We start from the raw sequence: 12,756 nt of genomic DNA on the forward strand, positions 1-12,756 counted from the left end.
AACAAAGCCTAAGAATATTTATGGGAATATAAAAAGTATCCAGCATCCAATCACATAAAATCCACAATGTCTGGTATCCAATCAAAAATTACCAGGCATGGGGACTTGCCTGGTGGCGCAGTGGTTAAGAATCCGCCTGTCAATGCAGGGGACACGGGTTCGAGCCCTGGTCTGGGAAGATCCCACATGCCGTGGAGCCACTAAGCCTGGTGCCACAACTACTAAGCCTGTGCTCTAGACCCCTCATGCCACAACTACTGAGCCCGTGTGCCACAACTACTGAAGCCCACGTGCCTAGGGCCTGTGCTCTGCAACAAGAGAAGCCACCGCAATGAGAAGCCCGTGCACCGCAACAAAGAATAGCCCCGACTCACCGCAACTAGAGAAAGCCTGCGCACAGCAACGAAGACCCAACGCAGCCAAAAATAAATAAATAAAAAATAAATAAATTAAAAAAAAAATTACCAGGCATGAAAAGAAACAGGAAAAATATCAATTGAAACTGACCCAGAACCAACACACGTATTAGAATTTGCAGACAAGGACATTAAAACTAGTTATTAACTAAATAATGATTATAACTATTCCATATTTCAAAAAGTTAAGTAGAGGATGAATAGGCAAAGCACAACAAATTTTTAGGGCAGTAAGTAAAACTATTCTATATGTTAATATATTGATATATGTCATTATACACTTGTCCAAACTCATAGAATGTATAACGCCAAGAGTGAACCCTAATGTGAACGTGGGCTTTGGGTGATAATGATGTGTCAATATAGGTTCATATCAGTTGTAACAGATGTACCACTCTGGTGGAGGATGTCAATAGTTGGGGAGGCTATGCATGTGTTGGGGTAGGGAGTATATGGGAACTCTACCTTCCACTCAGTTTTGCTTGTGAACCTAAAACTGCTTTTAAAAATAAAGCCTATTTAAAAAAAAATAAACAGAAATATGGAAGATACAAAAAAAGACCCCAATTACACAATGATGTCTGAGATTTTAAAATATGCTGACTGGGATTCACAGCAGATTAGACATTGCAGATAAAAACTTAAAGACATAGCAACAGAAAGTATCCACAATGAAACCCAGAGTGGGGGAAAAATTAACAGCACCAGTAAGTCATGGTACAACCTCAAGCAATCTAATCTATATCGAAGTGGAATCTCTGAAGGATAAGGGGATGATGGTACAGAAAAAATATTGGAAGAAATAATGGCAGAAAATTTTCTAGACTTGATGAAAATTATAAATCCATAGCTCCAAGAAGCTCAATGAATCGCAAGCACAACAGACACAAGGAAAATACACCAAAGCACATCATAATTAAATTGCTAAAAAGCAGTGATAAAGAGAAAATCTTAAATATATCCAAAGAAAAAAGTCATGTTACAGGCAGAGGAACAAAAAAAAATAAGGATGACAACAGATTTCTCTTTGGAAACAAGGCAAGTGAGGAGACAAGGGGGCAAGTCTTTAAAATACTGAAAGACACACACACACACTCAGAATTCTGTGGCCAGCAAGGGTGTCAAGAGTTTTTCAGACATCCAAAGCTAAAATAATTCATCTCCAGCATTTACAGAAAATGTTAAAAGAGGTCCATCAAGCAGAAGGAAAATTATTCCAGATGCAAACAGGAATCTACACAAAGGAACAAAGCATACCAGAAATAGGAACAGTATGGATGACTTGGTCTAGTAATGAAGCTTTGGTGAACTGTGTTCTGGAATTGCACATGCAGGCCAATTAGTTCCAGAGGTAACATGATTTAACATTTCTTTATAAAAATGTCCTTATTCCTCTACGGGTGGACGCAAGGCAGGAAAACTGTTTCTGCAGATAATGAAGGGCAGGAAATTAGCAATGCATCTGCATACACCTTTCCCAACCACCACAGTGAAGTTTTTCTCAGGTTAATTGTACTCTTTTGCTACTCATTTCTCATTTACCCACTTTGTTGGACAGCTATTCATGTGCCATCTGCCCCATGCACAACACTGCAATTGGCTATGTTGAGAAAAAGACGAACCAGAAAATTACCCAGGTTTTAAGGATTTCACAGTCTAGAACAAATTGCCATAATAGCAAGTAATAAATACAACTGCCTTATGAAAGGAAGAAATATAGAAGAGGCAGGGAGGGATTTCTCCCAACCAGAGATCTAAGGAAGGCCATTTCCTAGGTAACCCTCCAAAGCATGAGAATTTAGAAACATTTAGTTAAGAAAGGCTGCATCTTATCTGTCACGTGTTGGCAATTTCTGATGAAAATATTAAATTTCTGGTTAAAATATAAGATTTCTCCTCCTGCTTCATGCCCCTGCCTTCTGTTACTCTACTGTGTTTGAAACTGGAGGAGCGTGGAGAGGGAGGAGGAGGGGGAGAGAACACACAGAATGGATGGTGAAGCAGCAAAGTGGAGGAAGATAGTTTTCAACACCAGAATATCTCGATTATCTCCAAAGGCCGCTGGTAGCAGGGTGAGTGGCCTTGGAAATTACGACTGTAATTTGGGCTTGCTTGCAGATTTCTTAGGTGTGTAGGGGGTGTGAACAGAAAGACGACCTTTTGGTTTGGGAGGTTTGGAATCTGTGGAGAAGTGTGATTAATTTTTCAAGCACTCTATGCATTGATATCCTTTTTGTTTTCTCGTGGTTTAGTGGACCCTTTCTTGAGAATTTCAGCCCGTCTTGTCTTTGCTAAGGAAAGCCACAGAAAGGTGATATTCTGGGCCTGGGACTTGATGTGTGTGTGGAAATCTCCCATTCTGTTCATTAGCAGGGTTTGGGGAATCACTGGCCTGGAGGACATGAATTAGGGCTGGTCCAGCTTTGGATTCCTCTTTTCACAGGATCCGGGCCATGGAAAACGTTCAATAAAATATTGGTTGGAGAAAGAAAAAAAAAGAAGTTCCTCTTCCTGTGAAAGTAAAATTGGAAGTCTTTTCAGGCATAGTTGAGATCCAAATTACTGAAGTTAGCGTTCAAGGCTGCATCCTTCCTCCCCCAGCCCCCCACCATGTGTGCCCTCTAATCACAGTAGGCATGGGCTGTCACCCAGATAGGCTGTGCCTTCCTCCTGAGAGGCCCTTGCCCCCCAACCCAAGCTTTCTCTTCCTCCTCCTCAGTCCCCCGTTTTCTTCCTGTTGTCAAACTGCCTTGTGTTTTTCTCAGCACTAAGTGATCGGTACCAGCGCAGCCTGGGGAGAGGGTGGGAGGGAGAAGAGGAAGTGGGAGAGACCATGGAGGAAGTGACAGAAGCTGGGCCACCGGGGCTGGCGCTGGAGAGACAGGGGGAGATGGTTTGAAGTGAGGCTGCAGCCGGGCAGGAAGAGGCCATTCAGGGCTTCATCCAGTGGGAGTCATGAGGGAGGGGATGCGCTTGAACAGTAAGTGCTTGTGTCAGGTTCTAGAGGATTCCCTTGGGCTGCTGTGTAGAGAATGAGCTGGGGCGAGGGGCAGAAGTCAGAAGGCATTTGGAGGCCATTGACTGTGCTCTGTATAAGAAGAGGTGATGGGGACTTCCCTGAGACGCAGTGGTTAAGAATCTGCCTGCCAGAACAGGGGACTTGGGTTCGAGCCCTGGGCCAGGAAGATCCCACATGCGGCGGGGCAGCTAAGCCTGTGAGCCACAACTACTGAGCGCGCACACCACAACTACTGAAACCTGCGTGCCTAGAGCCCATGCTCCGCTACAAGAGAAGCCACCGCAATGAGAAGCCGGCGCACCGCAACAAAGAGTAGCCCCCACTCGTCACAACTAGAGAAAGCCAGTGCGCAGCAACGAAGACCCAGCACAGCCAAAAATAAATAAATAAGTCTACTTAAAAAAAAAGAAGAAGAAGAGGTGATGGAGGTCTGGACCAGGATGAAGGCAGAAGCTGGCATATTTGGGATCATGTAGGAAGCAAAATCAATGGGACCTGGAGTTACTGGGAGAGAACCCTGTCCAGTCCCACGAGTGGGGTGGGGGTGAGTAATTGCCCAAAACTTCCTCTTCGTCCCAGCATGCATCTTGCAATCTCAGTGCTGTGTGACTACTGGGAGCCATTGCTGCAGCCCAGGGTCTCTGGTCCATGAGTCAGCTCCTCCCTAGTCTTTACAGGTGGAGGTATAGGCTACTCCTCCACATGGGCCACTTTTTCCTACAAAGTGATGTGACTTGGGCCTCTGAGGTGATGGAGAGACAGGCTCTTTGCTGAGGTCTGTGTTCCTGGGATCAGCTAAAATGAAATTCCTGGTGGGTCTAAACTTCAGCACCCCTCACCTCCAGCCTGGTGGACCTGGGCTCAAGCACATGCAGAGGCCCTGGCTTGTCTCCAAATACCTCTTGTAAGGATAGAGCTGCTCATCCAGTTCTGAACTGTGTGATGGTTTTCTTCATCTTTTGAGCTTGGAGGAGCAGAGGTGGAAACTTCTTGAATTTAAGGTGTGGAGTATGGTTAGGAAGTTTTTGTTAAAACTCTGATCAGCTGCCTCCTACCCCCATGAAAATATGAGAAAAACATTTATTGCATGTTCAAATCTGAAGTCACTGAAGGCAACATAAAAATGGGCCATGTATGACTTGGGTACTAGTAAAGTCACCCTTTGTGCTTTGAGGGGTACTGAGGTAGAAAGAGACATTTTCTGGGGAAAAGCATTTGTCGATGTTGGAAACTCTGTTGCTCTTTTTTTGTGGTGAGATGGGGATGAAGGATGGGGGCTCTGGGCTTCCTCCACCCTGGCTTGGGTGTGTGTAGGGAGGTGGTCAGTGACCTGTGGATGAATTTCTGCTCCCTTTTTAAAGAACCTTCCCTCCTCTTCCCCTTTAAATCCCAGATATTTTCCTTTTTCTCTTAAACTTCAAGTTCTAATGTACAGTTGAGTGTTCCCCTGGGAGATGATGGGTGAACCATGAACTGGGCAGATTTGGGGGCTGCTATGCACTGAACTGTGTTGCTCCCAAATTCATAGGTTAAAGCCCTAACCCCCAATGTGACCATATTTGGAGACGGAGACTCTAAGGAGGTATTTAAGGTTAAATGAGATCATGTGGGTGGAACCCTGACCAGATAGGGTTAGTGTCCTCTTACTTAGAGACACCAAGAGCTCTGTCTGTCTCCACTGGCACAGGGAGGAAAGGCCATGTGAGGACATCTATAAGCCACAGTGTAGGCCCTCACAAGAAACCGAATTGACTGGCACCTTGATCTTGGACTTCCAGCCTTCAGAACAGTGAGAAGTAAGTTTCTGTTGTTTAAGCCACCCAGCCTAAGGAATTTTGTTATGCAGCCCTAGCTAAGAATGGGGCTTCAGCAGCTTTGGGGTCCTCCTTTTTTTAAAAAAAATTTATTTATTTATTTATTTTTGGCTGCATTGGGTCTTCGTTGCTGTGCACAGGCTTTCACTAGTTGCGGCAAATGGGGGCTACTCTTTGTTGCGGTGCACGGGCTTCTCATTGCGGTGGCTTCTCTTGCTGCGGAGCACGGGCTGTAGGCACGCAGGCTTCAGTAGTTGTGGTTCGCGGGCTCTAGAGCGCAGGCTCAGTAGTTGTGCCACAAAGGCTTAGCTGTTCCGCGGCATGTGGGATCTTCCCAGACCAGAGCTCAAACCCGTGTCCCCTGCATTGGCAGGCGGATTCTTAACCACTGCGCCACCAGGGAAGCCCTGGGATCCTCCTTAATGCTGACGTTGTCCCTCCCCGTTCCCAGATGCTTGGAAGCAGGACACCTCCTGGCTCAGGCTTATGCTGTAGAAGCAGTAGCAAGACACCTGACCCCGAGGACCCTGTCCTGCCTTGCCAGCTTGACCAAAGGCTCACTCTTCCCAAGGCTGCACCTGACCTAGAGTGAGTCAGCACCAAGCCCAGCACCAATGCAGACCCTGTGCCTCCATCCAGGACCCAACTCAAAGGAGACACATTCTTCCTCTTGCCCTTAGGGCCACATCTGCGTGACCCCCTTTCTCTAGAGTGGATAGTGGGGGCACAAGACCTGGTTTGGGGGGTCTCAGTGGCCCCCACTGAGCCACTACTTGGGGGAGGAGCCTTGTAGTTCACACCCTTTTATTGCCTCATCCTTTCCCACTTTTTGCCCTTATGTATTTTTTTTTAACATCTTTATTGGAGTATAATTGCCTTACAGTGGTGTGTTAGTTTCTGCTTTATAACAAAGTGAATCAGCTATACATGTACATATATCCCCATATCTCTTCCCTCTTGCATCTCCCTCCCTCCCACCCTCCCTATCCCACCCCTCTAGGTAGTCACAAAGCACCAAGCTGATCTCCCTGTGCTATGTGGCTGCTTCCCACTAGCTATCGGTTTTACATTTGGTAGTGTATATATGTCCATGCCACTCTCTCACTTTGTCCCAGTTTACCCTTCCCCCTCCCTGTGTCCTCAAGTCCATTCTCTAGTAAGTCTGCGTGTTTATTCCTGTCCTGCCCCTAGGTTCTTCATGATATTTTTTTTTTTTTAGATTCCATATGTATGTGTTAGCATACGGTATTTGTTTTTCTCTTTCTGACTTACTGTCACTCTGTATGACAGACTCTAGATCCAGCCACCTCACTACAAATAACTCAATTTTGTTTCTTTTTATGGCTGAGTAATATTCCATTGTATATATGTGCCACATCTTCTTTATCCATTCATCTGTTGATGGACACTTAGGTTGCTTCCATGTCCTGGCTATTGTAAATAGAGCTGCAATGAACATCGTGGTACATGACTCTTTTTGAATTATGGTTTTCTCAGGGTATATGACCAGTAGTGGGATTGCTGGGTCGTATGGTAGTTCTACTTTTAGTTTTTAAAGGAATTTCTATACTGTTCTCCATAGTGGCTGTATCAATTTAGATTCCCACCAACAGTGCAAGAGGGTTCCCTTTTCTCCACACCCTCTCCAGCATTTATTGTTTGTAGATTTTTTGATGATGGCCATTCTGACTGGTGTGAGGTGATACCTCACTGTAGTTTTGATTTGCATTTCTCTAATGATTAGTGATATTCAGCATCCATTCATGCGTTTGTTGGCAATCTGTATATCTTCTTTGGAGAAATGTCTATTTAGGTCTTCTGCCCATTTTTGGATTGGGTTGTTTGTTTTTTTGATATTGAGCTGCATGAGCTGCTTGTAAATTTTGGAGATTAATCCTTTGTCAGTTGCTTCATTTGCAAATATTTTCTCCCATTCTGAGGGTTGTCTTTTTGTCTTGTTTATGGTTTCCTTTGCTGTGCAAAAGGTTTTAAATTTCATTAGGTCCCATTTGTTTATTTTTGTTTTTATTTCCATTTCTCTAGGAGGTGGGTCAAAGAGGATCTTGCTGTGATTTATGTCATAGAGTGCTCTGCCTATATTTTCCTCTAAGAGTTTTATAGTGTCTGGCCTTACATTTAGGTCTTTAATCCATTTTGAGTTTATTTTTGTGTGTGGTGTTAGGGAGTGTTCTAATTTCATTCTTTTACATGTAGCTGTCCAGTTTTCCCAGCACCACTTATTGAAGAGGCTGTCTTTTCTTCATTGTATGTTCTTGCCTCCTTTATCAAAAATAAGGTGACCATATGTGCGTGGGTTTATCTCTGGGCTTTCTATCCTGTTCCATTGATCTATATTTCTGTTTTTGTGCCAGTACCATATTGTCTTGATTACTGTAGCTTTGTAGTATAGTCTGAAGTCAGGGAGCCTGATTCCTCCAGCTCCGTTTTTCTTTCTCCAGATTGCTTTGGCTATTCAGGGTCTTTAGTGTTTCCATACAACTTGTGAAATTTTTTGTTCTAGTTCTGTGAAAAATGCCAGTGGTAGTTTGATAGGGATTGCATTGAATCTGTAGATTGCTTTGGGTAGTATAGTCATTTTCACAATGTTGATTCTTCCAATCCAAGAACATGGTATATCTCTCCATGTTTGTATCATCTTTAATTTCTTTCATCAGTGTCTTATAGTTTTCTGCATACAGGTCTTTTGTCTCCTTAGATAGGTTTATTCCTAGGTATTTTATTCTTTTTGTTGCAGTGGTAAATGATAGTGTTTCCTTAATTTCACTTTCAGATTTTTCATCATTAGTGTATAGGAATGCAAGAGATTTCTGTGCATTAATCCTGCTACTTTACCAAATTCATTGATTAGCTCTAGTAGTTTTCTGGTAGCATCTTTAGGATTCTCTATGCATAGTATCATGTCATCAGCAAACAGTGACAGCTTTACTTCTTCTTTTCTGATTTGGATTCCTTTTATTTCTTTTCCTTCTCTGATTGCTGTGGCTAAAACTTCCAAAACAATGTTGAATAATAGTGGTGAGAGTGGGCAACCTGTCTTTGCCCTTATGTTTTTTCCCAGATTCATACTTCAAATCCCCATGTCTGTAACACCCAGATCCCCAAGGGTTAGTGATTTCTGGACTCCTGCCCAGAGCACTTGCCAGTGTCCCCTTGCTCTCCTGTTACCTCTCCCCCTACCCCGAAGGGGACAGAAGAGCACTGGGGAACCCCAGGCAGGGACTCATCTTGGGGAGGAGGGCTGGAACCTGCTTCTGAAATGCTTTAATTATTAAAGTAATACCCACCCCCAAAACCCCTTGTCCCGGAGGCTGGGAAGGACAGGATGTTTGAGGTGGCGGCTTTCTTTGTGGCAGAACCTGGATCCCCCTACACACAACATCCGGGGAGGGGATCTTTGGTGAGATGAGGGAACGGTTGTGACCCCAGCTCTGCTGCAAGAGACGTCTGTGTGGATCTCCACACGGAGATCCTGGAAGCACAGGTATCCTCACTGGGAGAGAACGGAGCACTTGGTCCCCAGCTGCAGTGAGACACCTCACATTCTGCCCCCCTGTCCTCACCACAGAAAGGACAAGAAGTGAAGGCCTTCAAGTCCTATCAAAAAGACAGGAACTTGTGAAATCTGAGTAAGGTTTGTGGTCACCTGAGACATTGTACAAACGTGCATGTCCTGGTCTTGGTGATGCACAATAGTTATGTAAGATGCCACCACTGGGGAAAGCTGGTTGAGGTCATGAGACCTCTTCTTTTTTTGCAACTTCTTGTGAATCCACAATTATCTCAACAAAAAAGATTTTAAAAAATGGCAGACCCACAGAATGGGAGAAAATATTTTCAAATCATAAGTCTGATAAGGGACTTGTATCTGGACTACATAAATAAAGAACTCTTACAATTAGTCTTAGTTTGGGCTACTGTTATAAATTACCATAGGCTGGGTGGTTTAGCCAACAATTATTTATTTCTCATAGTTCTGGAAAGTCCAAGATCAATGTGCCCTCAGGTTTGGTGTCTGAAAGCCCTCTTCCTGGTATGCAGATGGCTTTTTAGTTATGTCCTCACATAACATTTCCTGTGTGCGTACAGGAAAGACAGATCTTATTTGCTTCCTCTTTTAAAAGGGCATTAATTCCATTGCAAGAGCCCCACCCTCATGACTTATCCAACCCTAATTATCTTCCAAAGGCCCCACCTCCAAATTTCATCACACTGGGGATGAGAATTTCCACATATGGACTTTGAGGGGATACAAACATTCAGTCCATACAATTCAATAATAAGAAGAGAAATAACCCAATTTTAAAAATAGGCAAAGAATCCATATAGATATTTCTCCAAAGAAGGTGTGCAAATGGCCAATAAGCATATAAAAAGATGTTCCATACCATTATCCATCGTGAGAATGCAGATCAAAACCATGAGATACGACCTCACCTGTAATAAAAAAGATAATTACAAGTGTTGGCAAGGGTGAGGAGAAATTGGATCTGTTATGCATTGCTGGTGGGAATGTAAAATGGCACAGCCATCAGCCTTGCAGTTCCTCAGAAAGTTAAACATAGATAGTTACCAGCAATTCCAATCCTAGGTATACACCCAAGAGAAATGAGAACATATGTCCCTCCAGACCACAAATGTTTATAGAAGCGTTACTTATAATAGACAAAATGGAGAAATAACTGATGAATGGAAAAATAAAATGTGGTATAACCATACAATAATATATTATTTGGCAATAAAAAGAAATGAAATTCTGATACACGGGTGAACCTTAAAAACATTATGGTAAGTAAAAGAAGGCAGAAAAGACCAGTATAATTTTGTCAGGCTCACCTGGCTCAGCCTCGCCTGAGAACCGAGAAGTCCCCAGGGCACCCCTCACCCCTGTAGCCATGTCACATGCACGGCTGTGGGGTGGTGCAAAGAAAAGTGGTCCCTGGCCTCCCTTCCCTGCCAGCTGGGCTGGGAGGCCCTTCACTGGTGCCAGGAGTTGGTCCTGAGGCTGTTGTGGGGCCCTGAAACTGACCTCCCACTCAGCTGCCTAAGCCATGAGGCTTGGCCAGGCCTTTCTGGCTGGGAGGTCAGGCCAAGGAGAGCCTTGGGCACTGTGTCCTGGCTTCTCATCCTCCCTGGCCAGGGGCTGAGGAGGAAATAACAGGTTCCTTGGACTTTCATGAGGGCCCAGCTGACTGGGCTTCCTGCATGTGCTTCGCCACACCGCATGGCATGTGGGGTCTTAGTTCCCTGATCAGGGATCGAACCTGCGGTCCCTGCAGTGGAAGCGCAGTCTTAACCGCTGGACCTGTAGGGAAGTCTCTACCAAGCACGTTTTATACTATGTCTTCTCAGCCAAAGAGAGGAAGCAGGGTTTCAAAGGCTCATCATGGGCTCTGGGTCCATAAATGTCCCAGTTTCCTGTGTCCCTGATGTCTTAGGACTAGGTCTGGGGCCTTGGGAGTATTGTCACTTCCTCCATATCCTGCCCAAGCCCCAAGGGCCTGCCCGCCCAGGCCTTTGTCTTCTCCCTCACAAGCTGTGTGGGTTTCGAGAGGCTTAGCAGGCTGGGGTGTTGGGGCAGCTGCCTCTCCTGTCCCTCTGCTTGGATTATCCAGGGCTGCCCAGGTCCTTGGGGTCATGGCTGATGCATATAGATGGGCCCAGCAGGTCTACCCCAGCCTCCCTTCAGGCCTGGGCCTGTGTCCATGGCTCAGGTGCCCTTTTCCCACCATTTGCTTCTAGAAACTTACGTGCATGGGCCTTAGGCCCCAAGGACCACAGGCGGTTTTGCTGACAGCTGTACAGAATCTGAGCTCCAGCGTGCTCCCTCCACGCTCCCCATAGCCATGGTCCTGCAGGACCCAAGGCCCTTCTCCAGGTGCCCGCTGCACAACCCCTTCTCCAGGGGGCCGAGGGGCAGTAGGGTGCAGAGGCTGAGGTCTTGGAGTGAGAGAGACCCAGGTTCCAATCCCAGCTCTGCCTTTTACTACTGTGCTGGAGTAACTGGTGTCTCATCTGAGCCTCAGTTCTACCTTATCTGAAAGATGGGGATGATCCAGTTGGAAGGGCTAAATAGATGTGTACACATAAAGCGCTGGCTTGCAGGAGGTGTTCAGCAATGTCACCTTCACCTCCCACTCCTCACTGTTCCTGGCTGGCTGCAGCCCAGTCCTGGGACAACAGCCGCCATCCCATTCCTCGTCTCAGCCCCACCTTGGGGATCCGTTCCAGGCATCACAGTACCAGGGATGACCACCAGGTGGCGCCCACCCCAGCTCCCTGTCCCCAGGCTGCTGCTTTGCAGACCTCCATGGATTTCCTTACTTTTTTTTCTGGTTTACTGTAGTTTATTTTGGATTATACAAGAAGGGGCATCAGAGTTGTGTCAGGATCCAGAGCTCTGGCTGAGAACTATCCTCTTCCCCCCACCGCACTGGTCCCAGGCAGGAAGAGAGGGCTTGCCTCCTCCCCTCCTCCCCCTCCCCATGTGGGCTTCCTGCAGTGCCTGGTGCCAGCCTCCCTGGTGTTTGCCCTGATGTCGGCTTCTAGTGCTTAAGTTGCCTCTGGTTGGTGCCAGCAGGCTGATGAGCCCTGGCCCAGGACTCCTCCCCACCCCTGCTCTTCCTGGCACCCTTTGGAATTGGTGTCAAACACAGGCACACAGCCCCTGGTCCAGCCAAACCTGGCTGAGTAGCCTTGTGAGCTTGCTGACTGTGGGTGTGATTGGTTCATACTGTCCAGATTGTTGGGTGGACAAACAGGCATGTCTGTGAATGTCTCATCTCCCCAAGGACTCCGGATTTCCTGGGAGCCCCACCAGTGGCTGGGAGCACCCAGCCCTCTTCCCCTGGCATTAATTTGTCCTAGGTCGGGATAAGGTTCTATGCATTTGGCTACAGGCAAGGCCTACCGTAGCTGAGCCCAGGGAGCAAGGGAGAAATAAGCTGTGGTCATGGAGGTGAGGGAACCAGCCCCGCGTAGAGGCTGGAGCTCCGGCCTGCACAGCTCTCTAAGTGTGAGGAGAAGCTCCTGGGCCAGCTGTCAAATACAGAGTCCCGGCCCCAGAGGCAAGGCCCAGGAAACTGCATTTTCACAAGTCGAGGGGAGGCAGTTCTGCACACTTGGAATTGAGGACTGCTGGGTCTGTGGTGCTGGGTGGGAGATTCTTGTTTTTCTTGCTGCCTGCAGCTCTGATGCCAACCTGAGAGCTACATTCTTTCCCAGGATGGGGCTACCCTGTTTCCCTCTGCTTCTCTGAGGTTGCTGGTTAAGAGGGCATGGGAAGGAACTAGAACAAGAAGCAAGTGCCCTCCCTACCCCAGGAGACCTTGGACCACAGGGGTCAGACTGTAAGGCGGCTCCCTAGGCCCCTGGGGCCGGGCCAGCTGAGGGTGAGGGTTTCCGCCTCTGGGCTGGAAGGCAGGTTGCAGGCGAACCTGGTGGCGCTTGGGAAGCAGCAGCAGCTCAGAACCAACTGCGCCAACCTCCC

Source organism: Balaenoptera ricei, chromosome 11, assembly GCF_028023285.1.
Source record: "Balaenoptera ricei isolate mBalRic1 chromosome 11, mBalRic1.hap2, whole genome shotgun sequence".
Classification (NCBI taxonomy): domain Eukaryota; kingdom Metazoa; phylum Chordata; class Mammalia; order Artiodactyla; family Balaenopteridae; genus Balaenoptera; species Balaenoptera ricei.